Source organism: Botryllus schlosseri, chromosome 11 (genome assembly GCF_051294905.1).
Source record: "Botryllus schlosseri isolate E-star chromosome 11, Bs_hap1, whole genome shotgun sequence".
NCBI lineage: Eukaryota > Metazoa > Chordata > Ascidiacea > Stolidobranchia > Styelidae > Botryllus > Botryllus schlosseri.
The window spans coordinates 15,698,819-15,712,025 of record NC_137246.1 but is presented as its reverse complement, the minus strand read 5'-3'; the positions used below and the strand labels follow the sequence as shown (position 1 = coordinate 15,712,025).

The window sequence follows — 13,207 nt, the reverse complement described above, 5'->3', positions numbered from 1 at the left end:
TAGTTTTTAATAAATTATATCACACTATGTAGAGTTTGGGAAAGAGCGAATTCACATAATAGGATTTTTGCAGGTGCATGTCGAAAACAAGTGTTAAAATACATGGTCGTGTATCTGTATATAGGCGGTCGTGTCATGGAAATCCGCAGCGTCGTCTTGATATGAGCGGGAGTAGAAAATCCACTTTCCCAAAGATAAGTGGCGGCGAATGTAATAGTAACGCGTACCAATTCCGACGACACCTTTTTGGTATGACCGCCCAGTCCAGCAGATAAATCTTGAAGTTCTTCTGAATGAGTGTTTAGGCCTATATCTGTTATACAGGAGAAAATGGATTCCGTGGAGTGGTTTCGACCCCTTGGGACTGATGAGGAGGAAGTACTTCAGCAATTCCTTTTCGGGCGACTAATATTCACTAAATTTCCTGAGACTTACAGCTTCGAATTCAGTAAGTTTTACAAACATTGCAAAGTCATCCTGATTGACCTTTCTATTCTAATTATTTTCCCTTCCAGAAACCCAACGAAACATCTCCAAACAGCATTATGTTTATGTGTTTACCAGTTAGGGCTACCATAGTCTTCCTTCAGAAGGACTTTTCCTCCTTTTTCAGGAAATTGAAAATGTTCTCCGAAGACGCCTAAATGTACTTGTTTTTGGCAATTCGTCATCCTTTACAGCTTCGCTAATGGACAGGGTTAACTAAAAATCGGCATACATGACACGAAATAGGTAATGCGGATTTTCGAGGAGTCAACACCAAAGATGTAGCCTACCGTAAAAAGTGGGCAATGTAGGAGTGTGATGACTTATTTTTTTTTAGTCAACACTACTAGATTTCGAGTAAATATTTCAAAATCGGCTGTTTTCAATTTCGGTCCTGCATTACGGATTCCAAAATATGATAACCTTAGTAACTGATGGCTTACAGGCAATAAAACTGATATTGTATTGGCACAGTAGGATACTTCCTAGCTATGAAAATTACAAAATAGGTCATCAATAATGTTGCATATTTATAGGCTAGGTTTCGCAGACCCCAGTTGGGCTCCACTGTCGTATGCGTTTAAATAGTTAATATTACACTGTAATTTATCTATACTGTCTGTAATCAAGTATAATGTGTCCTGCAAAAATTCCAAGCCTCCGGGCGGACAGCATTTAAAGTGCGACATCAGCCAGTTCATTCCGCCATATTCCACATGGTATCGGCATAGTCGAGTCAATGTTGACTGCGAATATGCAGGCGCAGATCAAAAGCGAATGGATGAATTTAGTTAAAGTATAGTTATAGTTAACGCCGTGGTTTGCAATGTACTGTGTACATCCTAACCTTAGGATCGACTTTACAAGTGTTACATAGATAGAAGCGATTTGTTGGTCATAAACCACACAAATTCCCATCCTCGCTAGCCTAATCGCATCCCACTTGACACGTCTTGTTTTGTCATAATACCGCACATGAAGACGACTGCATCTCATTACAACGTAATTTCGAACAGCGGTCGTCAATTGCTTCGCTTTTCAAGTGTAGCAAGAACATTATTACGATCTGTGATATGATTCATAGCTCGTTTTGGAACGGGCACGAAAACTCCCAATTACTACCAGATAGGTATAATTTTGGAGCTATGAAGTCAATCGCGCGGTGTGATAATTCCCTGCGCGCTTTGATATATCTGTCCACCGCAAACGCGTGAATCAAACGAAACACGACCTTTGCAGGGATTTTATCGCGAATTTCCGATCGCACTGGGCGTTATCGCCGTTTGCGCGTTATATAAATCCAGCTTGGAGCATTTCAAACTCGTTCAAACTGGTTAAATCCCGCTACTGTAATAGCTGACCGACCTATAATGAATATGATTGGCTACTAAAATCAACAATGATCTTGACGTTCGTCAAGAATGAAACAATCGGATTGAGGTTCAAGCCGGGAGATGGAAACCGACAAAATCTTCGGTTTGCTAACGGCATGATGAGACCAAAGTATACTCCTTACATAGTTTTGCATCTTACGCAACGATATCTTGATGACGTCGTGATATCGCACTTACACACTTACTTCTACACACTTATTTACTATACGGAAAATTATTATTGCAGGGACCCATCGAAATTACTCACATAAAAAAACTTGAATAAATGTCCTGATTCAAACGCGACGGAACGACTCCTGTTTCTTCTTCATCGCGACATGCTGCTACTCAGTGATTGTTACCAGCGCTTGTCAAGTGATCTGCTATACGTAAATAACGATAATAAATAGCCACGACGAAAATAAAGATTAGCGGCTCTCAACGGCTCAAGGTTATAAAGTAGAGGAAAGGTTCAAACACGCGTACGAGATTGCATTATTTGTGCCATTTGCATTGTGCATACAATGTATAGGCCAACACTAGCTTGAAATTGCAAAGCTATCTCATTATCGTCGCCGATTTATCCAATTCGCGGGAAAACGGACGGCCACTGTATTGGGGATATCGCAAAAGATGTTCACCAACTGTACGTCTGAAAAATAAAACTAGAGAGCATTGTAAGCATGCGTATTGCCTTGTTACTGTTATATGATGGAGACAAGATCACATTTCGTGTCTTAAATTAGACAATTACACTTCTTCCCTGAGTTGGTATTGATTACAAGAGCCTAGTTTCGATCATACCATACATGCTGCAAACGTGTTGTCGTTATCTTATCTACGCGAAATGAAAACCTAATACGAAAATCGGAAGTCGACTAGCTTGCATAAATTTTGGTATGGGAAATGTAAAAACGGAACGGATACGGTAAGTACAATACTGTAACCTTACATATACAGAACATGTTCACATTAATGTAACGAAAGTTAAAACATGGATTCAAAAGAAGGGTGTTACTGTTGTATATACATTATGATATGATGAATGATGAATAGCCTTAGGACGACCAAATTCAATATTTTTACGCATTCAAATCTTTTTCGATTTGATATTGAGCAGAAATGATATCGAAATCGTTACAATGGACGAAGTTACGGTAGTAATTTTCACGAGAAGGTACATATCGTGGAGCAGGGGCCGGCGAGATCATGTTTCATGGCACATCAAATGATTTGACGCACACGACATCACGTTTATTGCAAACAGTGAAACAGAAGTTTTCAAAATGGAAAACGCTCGAAGGTGGACAAAAAATATTTCGTAAATCAACATAAAGCGCTGTCTTTTAGAGCATACTTCATTTATCTTATAAATTTGGGCACCGTGCGACCCCGTGAAGTGCGCTGCTAAAGTAATTGGCGGCGACAAAACCTTGAATTAAATAACCTCCACATGTTGGCCAAAACGTTCGATATTGATATGTCCTGTCCAGGCGTCGAATTGACCGGTGCCGAATAGTCTAGTCGAGTACCTGCAGCCTAAGCCACACGGTGCAAATGAGAACCACCGATAAAATTAATGAGCCGCGCGACGACATGCAAATATGCAATCATGTTGGTCTCACGAAACGTGATTTTATTTCAGTTTTGTGTGGTACGTGTAAGCGAATCCAATGTATTTGGAAAAGCGACAATCTGTACCGCGAGCTTTGCAGACAAACCTATAGTGTCAGACCAACCTTACTGTGACATCATACTGACTTGTATAATACTGCGGTGGACAGTGGACACATTTTCATACTCACTCATCGTCACAACTTCGGTGCGCGTGTCACTTATTGGCTCTGATACCTAACACAGCGGATTTGGAAACAACCAAAGCAACCACAGAATATCGACCGTAGCCCTTAACGCGAATATTTTTTTTGCAATAAATTAAGCAAATATTACGTTCATTAAATGATAGCTCTGATCAGGTAGCGACCAAAGTTTGTACCCTTTCGCGGCCCCTAATTTGATAACCAGTGACGTAACCGATACCGTTGTCAGCTACAAATAAGCGGTTGGTGGGATTCCTTGCTTGAAACGATAAATATGACAAAACTAAAAATGTTCGGCACGCCAGTTCGTAATATTTTTAAATTGACATATCATATATAGAACTTGGTATATCACATGAAGTGTACGTAAAGCGTAAAACGCCTTCAAAATGGAATCAGCAGATGCTACGGTCAAGGGTGTAGCCAGAAAGAAAATGGGGAGCGAAGGGGTTGGGGAAAAATCTGTAGGGGGGCACCCCACCATATTTATCCATCCTGTAATGGGTGATTTAATCACCCGTTATACGCACGATTCATAGACACACAGTCACACACACACACACACACACACACACACGCACACACACTCAAACACACACACACGCGCGCGCGCACTTCCGTGGTGAGCAAAAACCGGCATTAGACAATCTATATGAGAACAAGCCTCAATGGTACGAAAACGAGTGAGAAACTGATCTGCGGTCGCGCAAGGCGCGAATATTTTTTTGAGGTGAATGAAGGAATTCGATTGAATATATTAGTAAGTGCATATACATTGCAGTTGCAGATGATCGTTGATCATACGGTGCCTTCGAAAATTGAGGGCACGCAACTATATGGACCGCTAGGATCAGAAAACCTTTGATTATACTCATTAGTCATTACTCATCGCGTCGAAAATTCTCCTGATTCTTAGTCAAGTCATGGATATATAAAACTGTATGCATATAAATCAGGGGTGGGCAAACTACCGCCCGCGGGCCGCATGCGACCCTTAACACCGTTCTGTGCAGCCCGCGAGAATCCAAAGAAACTTTTTAAAAATATTGATAAAATACATACTCAATTTCGAATTAATGTAGGGAGTTGATTAAACTTTTTCTTAGTATATTTCACCACGATAATTTTAAGACAATGGTTCCCAAACTGGGGTGCACGCCCTCCTTGGGGGTGTGAAGGCATCTGAAGGGGACACGAAGCTGAGCTCAACTGAAAAAATTTGCGATTGTAATCCACTTCATAATTATTGCTCGGTATTTAGTCTGAATTTCATAGTTGAAAATCTCTCATCCACAGTCGTAACCTTCCATGCCATCAAACTATCCGTTAGGTTTGCTAGCATCCTGGCTGCGTTTCACCATCATAAAGGGGGGGGGGGGGCTTAACAAGTTTGAGAATCACTGTTCTAAGGTAAATACTTCCTAGAATAATTTTTATGTTTAATTTCTGGCGCGACAGCCTGATCTCAAGGCCCACGCAGTTTGAAAGGTTTCAACTGCTAAACATCACAGAAATCCTAAACGAGATTGACATAATTCGGATCACGAGTGGGATTTCAGATTGGTCACTCCAGTTTTAATTATCTCAGTGATGTGCTTATAAAAATCGATTCGCGCGTATATATCTATTATATTATATCGACACATAGTAGAAGTGTGTTTGAAGCTAACGTGGTTATGATGCTGTCAGCATTGTATGTCCTGGAACTGAACCAAAAGTGGAATTAGTAAATCTATGATCAGATCGCTGCTCACAGATTTAAATTTCAATCCGGTTCTAAGAATCGATACAACCGACTTTCATCTCTATAGTTTTGACAAATTGGTTATTGAGGTCGACCAGCCGATGAAATCTCGCCACTGTGTTTCTGACGCGAGTACGATATCATCAAAGCAGTGTTTGGTATGTTTTAAATAAGCACATATATTACCTCCATGTCCTCACTATATTATCAAATACCAATATTGTGTTTTGGTTTATAATCCCAATTTTATATAGTGCGGCCCGCGAATGGATTTAGATGTTGAATGCGGCCCGCAAGCTCAAAAGTTTGCCCACCCCTGATCTAAATATATCTTGTGTTCTATGAGACCCTGGAACTAGAAATTACGAGGACTAATAACGGAACAACAATACAGCCTACTTTGCACGCCAAAACTCAAAAATACCTGAATGGATTTCGAAGATCGAGAAGCTTGATACAACCCCAAACGTACAAATATCTTAGACATTAAATTATTCAACGTTTCGAACGTTATGTTTTATTTACAAGAAAAAATCATAATTTCTGGTCATTTCGATGAAATTTGCGAACAGATTACTCCTATACAGTCAGAAGATTTCATTCACATGCTTCAGAGGTTGGCGCTTCCTGGCACCAAGTTTGACAAGGCCCGGTGCTGCCTTGTATGCTTATTTGCATCTGAACTTCGCACTGCCTGAAACCTAATATAATTGGTGACTTGAAATTGACTATAGGAATCGGAAAATTAAAAAACATCAAATTGAAGATACTAGACAGCGCTCGAGATTACCGATGACGCGATCATATTTATCGAATTCGACGATATACTGTCATTTACCATATGTTCTCCTTTAGGATGTGTCCTCCTTTTTCAGGAAATAGAACATGTCCACCGAGGACGCCTACATGTCCTCCTTTTTGGAAATTCGTCCTCCGTCACAGCTTTGACAGCTAAGCTAATATAGACAGGGTCAACTGGAAATCGCCTTAAATGACGCAAAATACGTAATGCGGACGTTCGAGCGCGCCATTCGGGAGACGAGTCGGAGTGATGACCTTTTTTAGTCAACACAACAAGATTTTCAGTGAGTATTTCAAAATTTGGAGTTTTCAATTTCAGTAAACTAACTTTTATGATTTGATAAAAGTGTCATCCTTTCCCGATTCCAAAATATGGTAACCAGAGTCATGTGTCACTTAATTTTCATAGCGTATCCTTTTATGTTATCTCATGTCCCTTTTCAATCAGTGTACATTAGGGCTCTTCAAAAATGACTTTTTTCTCAAATCGTACTGGCTACTGGATAAAATTGTTAGGTTACCTAATTTAAGCCTACACACAAAATTTGGTTCAATTCCAGCCAGTAACCGCTTTGCTACAGGAGGAAAAAGTTTCTATTTATTATATAAAAATAAATGATAGAAAATTTGAAAATTTTCTGTTAACCCCATGAAAGTGTTAGGCTGTCTATAGAAACGATGCTTACCAAATTCGGTTCAATTCCAACCAGTGGAAGCGGAGTTATTGCCATCGAAAAATTTGGATTTGAATAAAATAGTATTTACGGTGACCGATTCTTTGTTTATTTATTATAGTTGTGCTCACCGTTAATACTATTTTATTCAAATTCAAATTTTTTCGACAATATATTGAACTGCCACATATATCGCATAACTACATCAAAAGCTGCCAGGCGGTGGAACATATGCCATTATATCACATCTTTAGTTCATGATGATAAAACAGGACCCGTTAATGAGTTCGTAACTGACAATTGTGATTTGGACTTGGGTGCGACTGCTCGAAAAATTTCTCGAATTCGGACTTACTAGGTGATAAAATTAAAATGACTCGAGTTATTTTGCAAACGAACAAAAAGCGTGATTTTATGTAAATCGACTTTTAGATTTCAATATAGGTAGGCCTACGATCGGAAATTGTTATAAAAATGGACAGGGGGTACGAGGAACCTTATTGAAAGCACAAGGGTTACTATATCGCTAAAAAGGTTAGGTAACACTGCCATACTATGACACAATCAGGACCGTAACTGCCACACCTCAAACCCAAAATCGGAGTGGGGCGAGCTCGAAGGGGGCCCAAAATTATTTCGTGAAATAAAATAATTATAGAGTAATGTATTTTGAAATTTATGCAACTTTTTCAACTTATTCAACTTTCCGCCCAGCTCCCGAAATACCCGCCGGAGCTTCACTCCGGTGCTGATTTACGGCCTTTCAGTCCAATTTTGCAGTAAATATGAACTAAATTCTCAAAAAAGAGGACAAAAGGGCGTCCTCCGAGGACACTTTCAAAAAAGCCAAAAAAGAGGACAAGAGGACGTATAGCAACCTTACGTTATAGGCCATGTAACCTGCAACTCCGAGAAGTGTGGCAGAACGATCAGCAGCGAGAAGACGTTAACCGAAAAGGAATGCCCCTGTGCTGACCGAAAACCACGATACAAAATACATGTTGGATTGTCCATAGGTGCCTAAATAGCTGGCGAAAAATGTTCCTGTCCTGGCGATCTAAACCCCTCAGGACAAATGCCATCCCGCAGGAAAAAAAATATGGCCAGTATAGAAATACCAATGTGAAATTGCGCGCCTCTATTAGTTAAGTACATTTTGGCGATTTCAATATCTTCTGACATAGCAGATATATGAGGTCACGAAATAGCATCATGTAACGAAGTCATTATTATATTATACCAACGGGTCCGCCCGAAGATGCTTAGTTATTATTTAGAGGTCCTGGTCGTAGGCTTTCCAACACACATCACTCAGCTCTCTCGATAAATCCGATTGCGTAAGAGAGAGAGAGGATAAAAATCGACAGCAATACATGTGAATTCCAGATCATATTGACTGATTCAATCATGATTTATTGAATTTTTTCGCGCTTGGCGCATTTAGGCGAAAGAAGGTGACTCACTAAACAGTATATGCAATGTAGGTGATAAATAGCGGCAAAGAGTGAATAGAACGAGGGTGGTCTGGGGGGGGGAGCCCCCAAGAACTTCGGTTTATCACCCGATGGCTGGCTCAAGACCAACGTTTTTTGGGGGGCTGACGAAGTGCTGTTACGGTCTAGGACACAATAATTAATATTTATAATTTGTTATTGATCTGTCGAAGGCAAATCTAACGAAGGCCCATCAAGGGAAAATCTAACGCAGATTTAATTTAACTTCGGCAATAACATGAACAATATAGTTCATACTTATTAGGACTATACCAGGAACCCGCATTAGGCTACACTGACCAAATGCTCCGATATCAGATCATTCTTTGGTGAATTCTAAAATATTATACCTATATCTGCGATACGTCAAATGTTCGCTAGCTGCAACATTATAACGCGACATCTTTTACGATGTCATGGTGCATTTGTCCTCTCCAGTGGAGTCTATAACTCGATATTTTGTCAAATTACGCCCAGCACTAAAATAATTGTTTTTCAAATACTAGAAAATGCGATTTATTTGGGGGCCAGGTGTGAATAGTAGGCTACAATGATAAATTGCATTTTCACCATGTTGGTGGAATGGGAGTCTGCAAGGTGCCGTCAAATAAGGTCCACTTGGAAATTATACATTGAATACCCCTATTATTGATGCTGCGGCCCGCGGCGTCATCGAAAACTGGGGAATTGGCCCGGGAGTTTTCCTATCTTTTCTATCTTTCCTGAATTATCGACTTTCTACGAGATTAAAAATAGGTCATATTTCTGGCTCAGGTCCCGAAAAGCCTGCCTTGAGCGCTAATTTCTTATCTCAGTCGAATTTCCACGCCCATTTAACCAGAATTTCCAAAAAGTCTAAAAAGAGGACAAATCCTCTTAAAAGAGGACGTATGGTAACCCCAATACTGCAGTCTTGTATTTTTTTTATATATATAAACAGATGAATAGATGTATTTGTGTGATTGACTTAACTCGATTTTTTTTTAATAACTTGAGTTCACTGAGTCAGAACTCACAACATATGCACTGCCACATCGGAGGCATATCAGTGAGCTAGGCCTATATAAACATAGTAGGGGAGATGTGGTACCGATGGATCACTGGGACCGAAAATACCTTGAAAATTCTCCATGATAATTCCATGATTACACTACGTGAACTTGTCTACAATTGCATGGTGGCAAAATCTTTCCTTACATACAAAAAAAAATCGACGAGCGCGAGCTGTGGGGTCTCTCGCAGATGTTTTTTGTTTTGGGGGGTGTAAACTAAATTTAGATCGACATATACATTTTTCTTTGTAACCTTCAACACGAACAAACCAGCAATCATTTATATTGTGAAGTGTAGGGCTTGTATCAGGCTATATAATGGCACCTATTATTTTTTTCAGTACCTTCCTTGAGTGGAATTTTTTTCGATTCATGTGTAAAATTCGTAGGGTGGGGACCGATGATACAATAGCCAAATCAAGCAAAATAATCAAGCATACTAATCATGAAACAAGTGAAACATGCCTACGTACAGATATTCTTTATGTAATAATTGCATATGATGTTTTATCGCTATAACGAGGTATTTGGAAGTCACACTGTCAATTTTCGGGCAATATCTATGTACCCTCAAATTTATAAGGTCGAGCCTAAATCCAAACGTAATTTTATGACCACATTTGAGTTATTATTTATTCTATTTTTTGACATTTGCGACCAAACATTCTTCTTTGGCGTGCTGTACCTTAGATCAGTGGTTCCCAACCTTTTTCATCTCGTGCCTCCCTTGGGCGAAATTTGAGCCAAAATTCCCCCCTTAGGAAAAATCTGCCCGATGATTAAAAAAGGGTATTTTACCGCGAAAACACATGTTGACTGAGAGAATAAGATGGGCTGTACCGTGTGTTTTGTTTCTAGCAGGGCTGTAACAACACTTTGTAGACTTTGGTCTCAATCGAACAAATTCTGGAAGGCTTGACTCAACAGACCCCCACACTTCCATTTGTGTTTTCGGCTTACCATGCACAAATCGTTAATATAACTGCTGTGAAAAATCAGTATGCATAAATTTGCTGGTCTCGCGATTTTTCCCCAAGTTTGCGTATGCATTTGGCCAATAATATTGGTACTTTCATATATAGCAGGGTTGACCAGACGTGAGTCTGATTTGAGTCACCATTTTTGATGACTCTAGTCATTTTCTCAAAATACGGAAACGACTCGACTCGAGAAAATCTGTGTTATGACCCGACTTGGACTCGAGTCATTGTGCATGATTCGAACCAAGCCATATGACTCGAGACTATAAGACGGCCGAAACCGACATTTCATTGTAACTTCGAAGAAAAGTAAGTGACCACCTTATTGGAATTTCGTCTATTGGTCCTGGTACTTGAAAATGCGACAGAAACTGCTCAAAGTGAGGAAAATTAGTATATTTTAAACCCAAATCATTCAATATCACCAAACAGAGTTATACAAAGTGGGTTTGACAAGACTTCAATTGGAAACTGAGCAGTCAACACAATGACTTGGACTCGGACTCGAGTCATAATACCATTACCATGACTCAAAATCGCCCCCTCTGCTCGGTGACTTGGACTCGGACTTGACTCAATGGTGAATTGAAAAGGACTCGAGTTGACTGGAGTCAAAACTATGAAAGTGAGATTGACTTGTGACTCGGAGCCTCGTCACTTGGTTACAGCTCTGATATATATAACATACACGTGATGAGATTTCCTGCTGGAGCTCATTGAAACTTAGGACACCCATTACGTTTCGGCAACATTGCACCAAGTTTAACATGTCTTTTTTCGATCGGGTAGCTGTTCACTAAAAATAAAGCAAGGCTAGCTATCTCTTTGACTTGAATCAATGACGTTGGAATATTTTGTCACTGTCTGAAAATGTTGACTTGAAAATATAAGATAAATACTTTATCTAGAGGCCTTGTTGTGATAGATTCGGCACGACATTTGCTCGCTTAGGATATATTTGATTGAGAGGACGTCGCTGGCCTAAAATATTGTCTTGCGAACTGCAGTACATCTGAACTAGTTAAAAAAACAAGGGGAATTTGTGTGTGAAAAAGAGATTTCAAATAGCATTTGAAGATACTTTCAGCAAAAAAAAACAGCCATAAGGAGCATACGTTCGGATGTAACTGGTTGACTACATGACAGTTTGAATATGAACAATTTGGGAAATCCGTTACAATTCTAAAGTAGAATTCCTCCCTAAAAATTGCAAAATTCCCCCCAAGGGGGGAATTCCTCCCCGGTTGGGAACCACTGCCTTAGATTATAATACTGAACAAGAATAGTTGCTACATCTGACTTTTTAGTGTATATGTGTCATAGGTCCCCGGGTCGTGTGCCATTGGACCCACTGGGTGGGGACCGATGATACGTTCGAGCAACAAATTTTGAACGTCCATAAATATTTTTTGACAAGACGGATATTCATGTATATGCGCGCAATAGGTAGAGCTTTTATCAAAGTGCTGAGCCAGCAAAAGATCTGCTGTTTTCGGCTGAACATTTTGGGGCCAGCGAACATTTTTCAATTTTTGATCCATCGGTACCACATCTCCCCATACATAGTAAAATCATAGCCTTTATAAAGGCTTTGGTAAAATAGCATATAGCAGTGCTTTTCAACCTTTTTGAGCTCCATTCGCACTTTTTTTGTAGAATATATTTCATTCGCACAAACTAATCGAAAATTGTTATACAAAATGAAGAAGAAGATACATAACAACATTTTGCTCAAAAATGCAACAAATTGGCTGCTATGTAGCTTAAGGTATCACGTGTCTCATTAAAATGGCAATTTTTTAGCCTCGTTTTGATTTCAACTATTTCACTAAAACCCTTTTCGGCCAAACAAGTTGTTGCGTTTTGTACAAGAGCGTCTACAAATGCTTGGATGGCCTGGTCTTAAAATCTGTACTGCACTCCTATCCAAAATACAGCGTATTTTCCGCGAGTGAAAAATGCTTGCTGGCGAAAATCGTTTTTGAGAGCTGACACTAAGGTCCCGGAGGCTCCAGTTTGTCGAAAGGGTGAAAAATCCACATGTTTGTGTTGAGGCTTTCGCCTTATGTCTTGGAACATAAGGTGCACAACGGTCAAGGAGAGTAGGCAGCTAGGCACATTAGAGCTCGCTACCTTATGATACGTTGCTCCAACTTCTGTCTCGCGAGTAAATGAGAAGAGCAAACAATCTCACGATACTGTGTGATCTGCTCTTCAGCTCAATCTAACCTGAGAATTCATAACAGTTTAATAATGGCTTTTAGACTACCACCAAAATCTGGGTTTTTGTGGCATCTCGCGACCCGAGCCCCACCCATGAAAAGGAATTCATTTTAATATTACGGTTGTATGATACGATTTACGGACATGCATATGACATACAGAACGCGCACGCCACAATTCTACCCAACACAGCTCTTCAAAACAGGTCTGACGCACGCGATCTCAAATTATGGCAAATTAAATTCCTCTGCGTGTCGAAGTTTTACTACTGTCCACTCAGATTGCAAGAACAGGGCTATTCCGTGCCGACAACGAACGGAGCATATCCATATCGAAAGGTTTGGCCATCCAGCGTAGGTCATTTTTAGACTAAGGTTTTTAGACCCGCTCATGTTTTTGGAACCGCATTTTATCAGCGGTTTGTTGGCCAAAACTTTACGTTTTCATGTGCCCTGACGCAGAAGGGGTTGGTCTCGAAATGAATGAGTCTCATAGGCCTGAACTCACTCGTTGCACACCCTCACACTAGTTCATCCCAGCGGTCTTCGACCATGTTTTCCA

General features: G+C 40.0%; 1 protein-coding gene across 1 annotated transcript in view; it reads left to right on the top strand.

The window, feature by feature from the left end:
• The window catches only part of LOC145450990 (uncharacterized), a 52,104-nt gene extending 47,828 nt beyond the window's left edge, over window positions 1-4,276 (top strand). Inside the window, exon 8 of the mRNA XM_080329485.1 lies at window positions 4,265-4,276. The gene's annotated coding sequence lies outside the window, so the exon portion shown is untranslated. The remainder of the gene's footprint in view (window positions 1-4,264) is intronic.
• Window positions 4,277-13,207: the final 8,931 nt, after the last annotated feature.